Consider the following 13,228-nt stretch of genomic DNA (forward strand, 5'->3'; position numbering starts at 1 on the left):
CTCAAAGTTTACTCATTTTTATTTTTGTACCTTTTCAAAATTTATTTCTAGGTTCTTTCACATGCTTACAATTAATTTTGGGATATTCAAATTTGATGAATGGTAGTGCATAAATGTATTTGATTGATTTTGGATTCTAATTGATTCCTGTCAATGAGATCCCTGTGACACTCTGAAATCAATGATATGTGATTCAACCAAGGCACCACTGTTCTGTACATCAGGTAGCAGTTGGGAATTTAGGAACTAAATGTTCACAAGCTATAAATGGAGAAAATGTTTAGATTTAAATAGCTCTTTGTTTGGCATTTATTCACCAAAATATGTTTCTTGGGAAAGTTAGTTTTCCAAGGTGCAGGCTTTCAGTAAAAGAAGGGTCATTGATTTAAGATTTGTTAAATTTTAGCTAAAAACAACAGGCTCCATTTGGATGTAAAATGATTTAAGTATTTCCTGCAGGCAACCTTCATGCTTTAGAGCTGTTGCTCAAAGGTTTCATTCTTCTATGAAGATCTCAATAAAAATTCCTGCCTAGGGAAAGCACTATAATCAAAATAAAGTGGTCTTTACTTTTTTTTCCTGTGGAGGCTGCACTTGAAAAGAGTGCTTCAAGGCAGCAGGGTTGGTAGGGAATGCCAATTTTTATTTATTTATTTATCTACTCTCCCCCACATATGATGATAGTCCAGCTTTGGAATCAGCAACACACTTCAGCCACTAATACAAGGCAGTATGTGAGCTGCTGCTGCTTCCAAAATGCAGTATCCTGGCATTCCAGTCAACTTTGTAATCTGGCAAAAACCCACTTGGCAATATTAAAATCTAGCTTCTGAAGCACTTTTATTTCTGAAAGCTCTTTATGTCTTTTTATATCTTTTTAGCATATATTAAATTTCTTGGGAGCAGTGGCCAGGATGTACACTTGATGGATGACTGGGGGGGGAGTCTCCCCCCACCCCCTGCTTTTTTTTTCCTTGCCTTTAACTTTAAAAAGAGGTGTGATAATTGTGCATTAGGCAATGCTGGAACATGAATCCTGCAGATGCAGCTGTTTGACAGCATTAACATGGGGGGTTTGTACCATTGTTAGGGAAGTTAGCAGAGATTTTCCAAGCTGAGAAGGACAGCCTGCTGCCAAGCTCTGGCATCTGTTTTAGGAAATCTTTTGTTTCAAGGATGCCCTGAGGAAAATGATGACTGGATGCTTTTCTGAAGGCACAAACAGCCTGTTATCTCTTCCATAGCATTCAGAATGGGACTCCTCGTTCCAGCAGACTCTGCCTGCTCAGGTTTTTGTGGTGCTGGGTTAGGGTTTTCATGGGGTTTTTCTCCTGGGATAAAGTTGTGTACAATGAATATTGATTATCCATCCCATGTCTGGTTCACTGTCTACATCTTGAATTTGACCCAGAGTCTGCGTAAATGAGGAATGCATTGAAACAAAGTCAAGGATCCTTCAGTGACTTGTTTCCTCTGAGTTCAATCTTCTGAGACCTCTGATGAGTCTGGCAGGGCAGTGCCTGTGTGCAGAGGGGCAGGGAAACAGAGTCCCAGCACAGCAGCAGTGCCAGGGAGCAGCAGCATTTGGCCTGTTGAGAGCTGCTCTTTTTCTCCTGCCACCCTCCCCTCCTGGGCCTCGGCTGAGGCCTCAGTGCTCTGGGCCTTGGTCCCTGGGCTGGGCTGGGTCAGTCCTGTGGCCATGGCACTGCTGCCATGAGCTGGGCTCCACTGCACTCTTTCCACCACACAAGGGGCTCCATTTGCTCCGGGCACAGCCTGAAGCCTCAGCTCTTCTTCTCAAGGGCTCTCAAGAACAAGGCCAAGGCCCAGACTCTCCAGAGGGTCCTTGCCTTGCTGGTTTCTCCCTGGAGTCCGTGTGCTGCCCTCAGGGTCCCACTGTGGGGGCTAAGGGGCTGAGGCTGCTGCAGCTGGTGCTGGTGGTGGCCAGTGCCCCTGGAGATGGCAAATGGGGCCTGAGGAGCCCGGGGTCGATTCTCTGCTGCTGTGCTGGGGAGCGGGGCTGGCCCTGGGGCTGCAGGAGCTGCCTGAGCTGATGATGTGCTGAGCATTGCAGACCCAGAGGGCCTGTCCCTGAGCTCCATGGCCTCCATGTCCTGCTGCAGGGCCAGCCCTGAGTGTGCTGCTCTGCTGGGCTGGGGCAGGGGCAGGGAGATGGGGGGACCAGGGAGGGGCTGGACTGGGCAGTGCCAGGGAGGGGAAAACCCCAATGTTGAGCTGAAGTGTGTGAGTGTGCAGGGTGGGGGCTCTGCAGGGCTGAGGGGCCTCCAGGCCCTGGCAGTGGCAGCAGGAGCCAGGCAGACACTGCCCCTGCTGCCAGGAACTGGGGTGTGTGTGCAAGGGAAGGACTCTGCAACCTCATGGAATCAAAGGAACCTGTTGGGACACGGGGACCAAAGGAACCTGGGACTCAGTGGAGCCTCAGGAAATCCAGGGACCATTGTGACACTGGAGAACCACATGGAAACAAGGGCCATCTGACGCTCTGGAACTTCCTGGAACCAAGGGGCCATTGTGTCACTACAAGGACTTCTGGATTCAAAGGAACACAGGGACACTGTGGAATCTCCTGGAACCACAGGGACACTGTGGCATCTGGGGCCTCATGGAACAGAAGGAACCCTGAGACATTTTGGAAGCTCATGGGATGAAAAGGGCCACTGTGACAATACAGGGCCTCAGAAATGCTGAGTGCTGAATCATTTTGGAACCTCGTGGAACCAAGGGGCCATTGTGACACTGCAGGGTCTCATGGAAACAAAGAAACCCTAGGAAACTGCAGAGCCTCCTGAATTTAATGGGCCATTGTGACTCAGGGCAATCTCCTTGAGTCAAGGGGCCACTGTGACACTGCCAAGCCTCATGGAATCAAAGGACTGTGAGGACACTGTGGAATCTCATGGAGCCATGGGGCCGCTGCGACTCCGCGGAACTCCATGGAATCAAGCAGACCTGCTGCCTCCCCCCCACCCCTGCCAGCTCTGCCAAAGTTTGGGCACCTCTGGAATCAGCGTTTCCTTTGGCAGCACAACTTATCTCAGACAAGATAGATTTCCAGAGTTGGCTTCTCCCCCTCTTTTCTGTGGTTTTCTTTTTTTTTTTTGTTCCCCTGAGGGGAAAAGGGGGAAGGGAAGCACGTGTTGATCTCTGGTTTTATCTGTATACAAAAGGGAGTTGGGGCGGGGAAGACAAAGCGGTTTCTCTCTCAATTCTCTCTCTTTTATCCCATTCCCGCCTCCCTCGCCACACCCCGGGCGACTGTTTCACCGCCGCCCCTCCTCGCCCGTCCCGCGGGGCAGCTCTTTTAGCTCCGGGCGGCGGAGACTCCCCCGGCGCGGCCCTTTGGTTTTCCTTGGTTTATTCTCCGGAGCTGATTCCGTTCCGAGCTCGCCCCCCTCTCTGGCGACCCCCGCCAGGGCCCGTCCCGGGGCGGCTCCTTCAGTGCCACGGGCGGCGGGGACCCCTCGGGGCGGCTCCCCCAGGGCCCCGCCCGCCGCCGCCGCTCCCCGGGGCCCTCCCCGCTTCCTGCCGGGATCGGACACCGCCGGCGGCCCCGGCCCTGCCGGGCTCCATCAGCCTGAGCAATTGCTGCCAAGGAGGGGCCGGGGGCTTCCTCTTGGCCTTCGTCTCCCTGGCGCTGGGGCTCGGCTTCTACCTGCGCCAGAAGGTGAGGGAGGTCCCAGGGGGTCGTGTGTCCCCCCCAGAGCATCTGTGCCCCCCACCCCGGTGTCACCCCCTTTTCTCTCCCCACAGAGCTCCTGAGCCGGCGGCGGCCGCAGCCCCTCCCCAGGGCCTCGGGCCCAGCCTGGACCCCTCCTGTCCCCGTGAGGATTTTGGGGGGGATCGTGTGTCCCCCCCTCCCCTGCTGTCACTCTGCCTCTGCTCGGCTGCTCCCAGTGATCCCAGAAAAGCTTCTCAGTTCTCCCCAGTCTTGGTTATTCGGGGGCAATGGGGCAGAACCAGCCCTGCAATCAATGAGGAATTGGGACCCCCCTGTGTTCCCCCAATGTCAACCCCCTCTGGGGGGGCTTTGGGAGGGCACCTGCCCCTCAGTGTGCACCCAGCACACACCAAAAGGTGCTGGGAAACCTCCAAAACCTCCCCACAGCCCCTCAAGGACCCCCAAACACACTCAAAGCCCACCCAGGGTCCCCACCGAATCCCTTTTTCTGGGGACTTCTCTGGGCACTGGTGGTGCTGGGAGCCCCCCTGGCTGTGGGGGAGGAGCTCTTGGGTGAGTGGGGGGTGGGAAGGGGGCAGTTAGTGGGAAAAGGGGGGTCAGAAAGGACAAAAGGGGTGGTGGGACCCCAAACTGAGTGGGAGAGGAGTGGGACCCCTCAAAAGTGGAGAGGGGCAGGGCACTGTAGTTTGAGGGATGATGGGAATAGGATGGGAGAGGTCAGAAGAGGGGGGAAATAAGAGAGTGGGACCCCCAAACTGAGCATGAGGGGGCTGGGGAGTGGGGGGATGATGTGGAAGGGGTGGGAAAGGGAGAAAAAATTAAGGGTTGGGACCCCAAAAGTGATCCTAGGCAGGCTGGGGATTGAGGGACCATGGAAAAGTGGGAGGAACAGGGAGAAGGGTGGAAAAGGGAGGGTGGGTCTGGCAGGTCCGACGGTCCCATGGGGGTCTTTGGGCACAGGGAGGTTGGTAAAGGGGGTGGCCCTCTGAGCTCCCAACTTCCTGTGGGGTGCTGGGGGCTGCTGGATCCAATCTCAGCCTTGGATCATGCCAACAGCTTCAGTTTAAGGGAATTACAGAGCTGTGACTGAAGCACTTCTGTCCCCCAGGTTTTAATGATGGCAAATAAAATCTATTGATAGAAATGAATTATTTAGGGTTACAAATGATCAGACAAAAGATCTTCATCAGAATTATTTACTGCACAATACAAACACTAAAACTACCAGGAGTACAGGAGAAGATAGGACAGTGCTCTACACTAAAGCAATTGTTGAAGCAATTCTACTCAAGCTGGCACCAAAGCAATAATTCTTAATTAGAGATGGATGGAACTCCCCCAGACCAACGCTCGTGGGGAGATCTCTGCTCTCAACCTCCAGCAGTGACCTTGGGGGGGTCCCCAGCCAAGGCAGGAATCTCCACACACCCCTCAGGAAGGGTTCTGTTGGAAGAAGCTGCCCCTGGGAAAGGGGACTGGCCCTTTGTGGTCAAAAGGGATGGACTGACAGTCACTGGACTCCAGGGGTTGCCTCCCCATCAGGGGGTTCATTCGGGGTGGAAGCAGCAGCTGAAGCCCTTCCCGCAGTCGGGGCACTCGTAGGGGGCCCTTACTGGTGAGTCCGTTGGTGTGAGGTCAAGTTACCGCTCCGGGTGAAGCTCTTCCCACACTCCCCACACTTGTAGGGCCTCTCCCCGGTGTGGATGCGCCGGTGGGTGATGAGGTTGGAGTTCTGCTTGAAGCCCTTCCCGCACTCAGTGCAGCGGAAGGGCCTCTCATCCGTGTGCGTCCGCTGGTGCAGGAGGAGACTGGACTTGGTCTGAAACGTCTTCCCACATTCCAAGCACTTGTAGGGCCGTTTTCCACTGTGGATGCACTGGTGGGTGTGAAGGGTGGAGCTCTGTCTGAAACTCTTCCCACATTCCCTACACGTGTAGGGCCGTTCTCCACTGTGGATGTGCCAGTGTTTGATCAGGTGGGAGCTGACCCTGAAGCTTTTCCCACATTCCCCACACGTGTAGGGCCGTTCCCCAGTGTGGATGTGCTGGTGTTGGATCAGGTTGGAGTTGTACCTGAAGCTCTTCCCACATTCCCCACACGTGTAGGGCCGTTCCCCACTGTGGATGTGCTGGTGTCGGATCAGGTCAGAGAGCAAGCTGAAGCTCTTCCCACATTTCCCACACGTGTAGGGCCGTTCCCCAGTGTGGATGCGCTGATGTTGGCTCAGGTTGGAGCTGTACTTGAAGCTTTTCCCACATTCCCTACATGTGTAGGGCCGTTCCCCAGTGTGGATGTGCTGGTGTTGGATCAGGTTGGAGTTGTAACTGAAGCTCTTCCCACATTCCCCACACGTGTAGGGCCGCTTCCCAGCGTGGATGTGCTGGTGTCGGACCAGGTTGGAGTTGTATCTGAAGCTCTTCCCACATTTCCTACATGAGTAGGGCCGTTCCCCAGTGTGGATGTGCTGGTGGGTGAGGAGGTGGGAGCTCTTCCTGAAGCTCTTCCCACACTCCAAGCACCTGAAGGGTTTCTCCCTGCTGGGAGGCTGCTCAGGGACCACCAGGTCAGAGCTCCCCCTCAAGCTCCGGCCGCCTTCCCGGCACAGGCTGGCTCTTTCCTCCTCAGAGCACCCTGGGCTGGCTTTGGAGCCCCTCCTGTGGGGGGATCTCTGGCCCTTTTCCTCCCCGCTGCCTTCCTGCGCCGGGGAGCCCTTCAAAACGGCCTCTCCCACCAGGCTCTGCCGGGGGGATTTGTCCTCCGGGCTCTCCGTCCTCAGCTCGGGGCCTGGGGCAGGAAGCAAGAAGGACAGGGAGGGGATTTGCCTCCGGCCCACAGGGAAGGCCAAGGACATCCCCCCAACTCCGGCCCCGGCAGGACGGCGGCGCCAGCGGGGTTGTCCTGCAGCCGGGGCCATGCTCGGCTGACAGAGCCAGCACAACACCCGCCCAAAGGGACACTGACTGCCTCCTCACCTGCCTGGGGGGCCCAAGGCATCTTCCTCTTCCTCGCAGCCTCCTTCATCTGCCCAAGCTTTGGGAAGGAGAAATCCTGATGGGGGGGAAAACAAGGGCTGAGCACATTGGCTTGGGGGTTCCTCCTGCCCAAGTCCATCTCTAGAACTCACCGGGCATCATCTGTCCATAAAAACCTCCAAAACACCAAGATTCAGCCCAGTAAAAAAAAAAACACCAAGATTCAGGAAAAAAACCCCTCAGAAATATCGATATGAACCCCCCCTCAAACTGCAAAAAGTTAAAGTTTAGCCAGTAAATACTCCAAAATATGAAGATTCAGACAATTAAAAGGTGTTTAATTGGGAGGCTGAGGGGAGTGAGGTCATTTCACGAGCACTTGATTGAGTTGCTATATATTAATAAAGAGCTGTATTAATGTAGTTTCACTTAAAACTTGATAGGGCTGTTCCTCAAGCTTATTTGGCCCCCTGCCAGTCCGGGGCTGTTTCTCCAAACCACCAATCCAAGTGTGCCAAACGCCCTGGTTGGTCAGTGCTGGCTGGGGCAGCGGGCACTCGCTGAGGGGATGAGAAAACTGCACCCGGGGCTGGGCTGAAAGAGGCTTCAGCACCACTTCTGATGGCCCAGGGGCAGCATCTGGCTTCTCCCAAACAGAGAGAGGGCACTTGTTCCTCTGCAGGGAGTCAAGGACAGGAGGGTGACTCCTGCTGCATGGATGGAATGGCAGAGGAGCCCTTGGGTCCCCAGGATGGACCAGCACTCGGGGATACAAACTGCCCTGGGGCTCAGGATGCAGCTGCCAGCACAGATTTCCCTGCAAAGTCTGCAGGGAGTCGAGCTCTGCAGAGGAGATTGTGCCCCATGGATGGAATTGCAGAGGGGCCCTCAGGTCCCCAGCAGGAATCAGCAACCAGGAATAGACACAAAAGGCCCCCATGAAGATTTCTGGGGGAGTGTCCTGTGGGGAGGGGACAGTGTCACCCCACCAGGGCAGGACTGGCAAGTGGGAGGCTGCTCCAGGGCTCTGCAAGAGGCCTCGTGCTCTGCTCGGCCCCAGCACTGGCTGGTCCCAACACCCCCGGCTGCCCCCGGCCCTGGGCAGCTCTGCTGCCACAGGCTGTGCCCTCACCATGGCCCTGCAATGGCCCTGCCTGTCCCTCACCCGGGGCCCTGCCCACATCCCTGTCCCTTGGCTCTCTCTCTGCCAGCTCAGTGTGGGGCACACGGGCTGGGGGTCCCTCCCAAGCCCCCCGGGCAGCCGGCATTGGCTGGGGGGATGTGAGGGCTGGGCCTGCTCAGCACAGCCCCGGCCTCGTGCCCAGCGCCTCTTTCCTGACCCACACAAGAGCTTCCCGGCCCCCCCAGGGCTCCCCTGCTGCTGCCTCTGCTCCTGGCCCTGCCTTTGCTGCTCCCTTGGCTGGGGCAGCGGCTGCAGGGGGGGATGGCAGCAGCTTCAGCTCCACGGCACTTCCTGGGGGGAGCTCAGCCCGGGAGGACGGGCAGGGACCTGATGGGGATGGACAGGGGCCCAGCAGGGACAGACAGGGCCTGCAGGGGAAGGCACAGGGACAACCTGGCCCCCCACACTGCCAGGGCTGTCTCTGCTCCTCCTTGCAGGCTCCGTGGCCAGGCACAGTTGGTGTTCCTGGGTGCCCACCATCTCAGCACTTGCAGCCGCTCAAATCAGCGCCCGCAGCTCTGCAGCAAAGCCCCAGCTCACCTGGCACACAGGGGATGGACACAGCACCTGCTTGGGGATGGGCACACACAGCTTTGTGCCTTCCCCACCACGGGGCTCTCCTTCCTCAGCAGCACCTCTGCCTTGCACTTATTCTCAGCCTCACCTCAGGGACAGCTCTGGGCTCACCTCCGCGCCACTTCTCAGCCTCACCTCAGGGCCTGGGCTCAAGGACAGGAACCTGCAGGGAGGGGACATCAGGTGCAAGCTGAGGGCTGCCTGCCTGCACTGGCCTGGGGGCTTCTTTCTCCTTCTACAACCAGCCCAGAACTCAGCCTGCTGTTCTAACACCACACATTTACAGACTAACCTTGCAGATAGATATGGACAGACATCTCTATCCCCCTGGGGATGGAGCCTCAAGCATGTGCTGCCACAGGAATGGCAATCAGAGAATCACAGAATCAGCCACGTTGGAAAAGACCTCTGAGATCATCAAGTCCAACCCTGGATCCAACCCCGCTGTGCTTCCCAGACCATGGCACTGAGGCCACATCCACTCTCACCTTCAACACCTCCAGGGACGGGGACTCCACCCCCTCCCTGCCCAGCCCATTCCAAGGCCTCATTACTCTCTCAGCAAAAAATTCCTTCCCAATATCCAACCTAAACCTCCCCTGGCACAGATCCAGACCCAGCCCTCTTGTCCTACTGCTGCTGCCTGGCAGAACAGCCCCACCCCCACCTGGCTACACCCTCCTGGCAGGGACTTGCAGAGAGTCAGGAGGTCTCCCCTGAGCCTCCTCTTCTCCAGCCTCAACACCCCCAGCTCCCTCAGCCTCTCCTCACACCACTTGTGCTCCAGAGCCCTCCTGCCTTCCAGCACATCAACACACCCCCAGCTTGGGGTCAGCTGCACATTTGCTGATGAAATGCCTGGTTCTGCAGCAGCTGCAGATGCTCAAGGGGCAGCAGGACCAAGTCAGGGGCCTGGAGGGGCCTGGGGGGCTTTGGGGTCTGGGAGGGTCCTGGGGGAGCTGGGGAGGGGCTTTGGAGATTTGGGGGTACAAACCAGGACAGACCAGTACAGACCAGGACAGACCTGGACAGTCCAGTACCTCCTCACTGCTCCCCAGATCTCTCCTGGAGCTGGGCCACGTTGTCGGGGGACACCTGAGCCCCCCCCAGTGCCCTCCCAGTACAGCCCAGTGCCCCCAGTACAGCCCACTGTGTTCCTGTCCCAGGGTGCCAGGTGATCCCTCTTTGGGGGGGTTGGAAGGGATTTGAGGGGGGGGCTGTGGGAGATCTGGGGGGGTTGGATGGGGATTTGGGGGTTTTGGGGGGGCTTTGGGTACATTTAGGAGAGTTAAAAGAGGTCTTGGGGGGTTAAAAGAGATCTGTGAGGGAAGAGGATTAAAGGGAAAAGGGGGGTTAGAAGACATTTGGGGGGGTTAATGATGTCTGGGGGGAAAGAGGAGGGGCAGCACCACAAACAGGTGAGTCCTGAGACTCAAAACTCCTGAAAGCCCCTCAGAAATCCACCCCTGGACTCATCAAAACCTCATCAAAGACACCCCAATTCCCTTCAGAGACATCAAAACCCCCCTCCTCAGACCTCTAAACCCTCTCAGTGACCTGCAAAACCCACCTGGGACCCCCCAAGCCCTTTCAGGGACCCAAAAACCCCTTCAGGGGCCCTCAAAACTTTCTGGGACTCCCGAAATCCCCCTAGAAACTCCCAAAACTGCTTCAAAGACCCCCAGGACCTCCCAATTTCCTCGGAGACTCCAAAACTCCCTCAGGGATTCCCAAACCCCTTCAAGAATCTTCAACCTCCACCCTAAGTCCCCTCAGGACACCAAACCCCCTCGCAGACCCCCCAAAACCTTCTCAGGGACCCCTAAAAGCCCCCAAGGGACCCCAAAACCCCCTCAGGGACCCCAAAGCCACAGAACAGCAAAAGAGCTTTCTGTAAAGGAAGGGAGCAAAGAATCTGAGAAGGAGGAGACCAAGGAAAAACTGAAGCAAAGCAATAAAATCATCCTGGCCCTTGCAGTTTTTCCTTCACCTTTTTCTCACTTTTCCTTTTTTGGTTGGTTGGGTAGTTTCGAATGTTTTTTCCGATGGAATTTCTCAGGACCCGAATCGACCATCCGGGTTCTTGGGAGGCCCCCGGGCCCCGCGGCCCCCGAGAGGGCTCCAAGGCCCCGCGCTCTGACCCTCGGGAACCCCCGAACCGCCCCCGCCAAACCCTCCCGAGCCCTCCAGCTTTTCCACCCACAGCCGCGCTCCCCGCAGCCCCCGAGGGGATCCCCAGACCCCGCTCTCCCGCACCCCCCCAGCTCTCACAGCACAATGCGGCCCCGCCGCCATCAACGATTCCCGGAAGTCAACACGGCGTTCTGCGCGCGCACCGCCTTTAGAGAACACCGCCGCAGCCAATCAGCGCGCGGCCACGCCCCCGCACGCCCACCGCCGCGCCTGCGCCCCGCGCGGGGCACCACGGGAGTTGTAGTCCTTGCGGCGGGTCACAGCGGCCATTTGCACGTGCGGAGTGAGGATAATACGTTTTTCGGTTTTCTTCTTTTTCTGTCTTTTCTTTTTTTCTCTTCTTTCTTTTTTTCTTTCTTTATTTTCTGATTTCTTTTTCCCCCTTTTTTCTTTCTCTTTTTCTTTTTTCCCCTTTTTCTTTTTTCTTTTTTTAATTATTTGTCTCATTTTTTCCTCTTATTTCTGTCTTTTTTTCCTCTTTTTTTCTCTTTTTTCTCTTTTTTCTTCCTTTTTGTCTTTGTATTTGCTTTTTTCTTTTTTTTCCTCTTTTTCCTTTTTTTTTCCATTGTTCTCTATCAGTTGTATTTTCAAGGAAGACTTAAACACAGATCAAAAAAAAATCTCCAGGTACACATCTTATGAGAACAGTTAATCTGCCATTGTTTCAGGCTCGTGAGGATTCCCAAGATCACAAACACTGAGACATCAAGGGTGGAAGCCAAGCACCTTTATCCTGCCCCTTGCCATAGTGTTCAATCCACACCCAGCCCTGGATTTCTGGAAAGCCGCTGGGCAGGAGCAGGAGATGGAGCTGGTGCTCAGGAGGCTGTTAGAGGCACTTCAATGATCCAGGAGATCCAACGGTTCCAGGGCTGTGTGTCCATTCTTCAGGCATCCAGCCCCGGCGCGGACCCCGACCTCAAAGCGCCCCCTGGATGCCCAAGTGTCCCCTAAATGTCCTCCCCAAAACTGCTCCATAAGCGCTCCTCAGGATCCCCAAGTGTCCCCCCAGTACCAACTCTTTATTCCTGTTTATTATTTCACTTCCTGGGTGTCTAAAACATTTCTGGCACGGTTTTGCCTTGGGGGAGCTGAACCTCACTGGTGGCAGCGGGGACTTGGCTCACAGCTGAGGAGGGTCTGTTACCAAAGGTGAACCTTATGGGCTCCAGATTGCTGCAAAAAAAGAAGAAAAAACCCTCTTTGCTGAGTTCTGTGAGTAAAGCAGGACCCAGGAGACTGAACAGAGTCAGGATGGGGTTGGGAAATGTGGAGCAAGGTTGTCCACACTGTGTCAGACCTCAAGGGAAAGCTCCAACCAGTCCAAACCTCCTTAGGAGAGACCCTGGATCCATATCAATCAGAGAATGATGCAACCAACTCTTCTCAAAGGAGAAAAGTAACAAACTACACCCTTGAAAATAAGAGTGCATGTTTATTAGAACCTCTTTGAAGTATTTCTGCGTTTTAAGAAAACTTCCTCATTAACTGCACTAGACTAGAGGAAAATCAAGGCAGAGCTGTGGTTTCTTAGCACTTGATGGATTTTAAGGAGCACCGTGGGGACCACGGTGCTGAGTCCTTGAACCTCAGGTGAGGTTCTCCTCGGAGAGGAGATTGCACAAACCTTTCCATGAGTCCAAGTCAGAAGAGAAACTCAAAGTATCTCGAAGCATTAATGGGTCCCACTGAGGGCCATTCCCAATCCAGGCTCCTCAAGGACTCCTTGAAGGAGATCACTGCAGGCCATGATTGCACAGATCTGTCACAGACTTTGTGTCAAAAGCAAAAGCCAAAGTGCCCTTAAAAACTGAACTACTTCAAAGAATTAATGAGCCCCCCAGAGTGTCACAACTGACAAAGCCTCTCAAGGGACTCATTAGAGCAGGTAACTGCAGAGGATTGCACAAACCTCTCAGACACTCAGTGTGGAAAGCAGAACACAAAGTCCTGTGAAAACCCTGCAGTCCCTGAAGCATTAACGAGCCCCACTGGGTGTCCCAACTGACAGAGTCTCTCAGGGGACTAATTAGAGCAGGTCATTGGAGGCCATGACTGAACAAACCTCTCAGAGGCTCAGTGTCAAAAAAAGTACCTCAATAAACCCCGAGTGCCTTGAAGCATTAACGAGCCCCCCTGAGGGTTGTCACTGTCTGAGGCTCTCACGGGACTCGTTACAGCAGAGAACTGGAGGCCGTGGTTGCACAAACCTCTCAGAAATGCAAAATCAAAAGAAAAACCCAAATTGCTCTGAAAATCCTGCAGTCCCTTGAAGCCTTAAGGAGCCCCCCGAGGGCCATTCCTGACAAAGCCTCCCCAGGGACTCTCCAGCAGATCCTTGGAGGCCGTGGGTGCAGGGAGGCAAAGGCTCTGGGCTCAGCTCAGATGCTGAGAAAAGCCTGGCTTGGCTTTGGGGAAGTTTCCTTCCTTTTCAGGCTTCCTCCAGCTTTGGGAAACGCTGCCTGTGAGATTGGCACCACCTAAGAAGGGCTCTGGCAGGTTCCTGGCAGCAAAACTGGCCTGTCCTGGGCTCCACCCGAGATCTTTGGAGCACGGAGACACCTGAGAGTTAAAAAGAGGAGGCTGCAACTTTGACAACATTTG

General features: G+C 55.1%; 1 pseudogene; it reads right to left on the reverse strand.

Moving 5' to 3' along the window:
- Window positions 1–4,880: 4,880 nt before the first annotated feature.
- LOC135405283 (zinc finger protein OZF-like) lies at window positions 4,881–6,629 on the reverse strand (annotated as a pseudogene).
- Between the last annotated feature and the right edge of the window lie 6,599 nt (window positions 6,630–13,228).

This window comes from Pseudopipra pipra, chromosome W, assembly GCF_036250125.1.
Source record: "Pseudopipra pipra isolate bDixPip1 chromosome W, bDixPip1.hap1, whole genome shotgun sequence".
Classification (NCBI taxonomy): domain Eukaryota; kingdom Metazoa; phylum Chordata; class Aves; order Passeriformes; family Pipridae; genus Pseudopipra; species Pseudopipra pipra.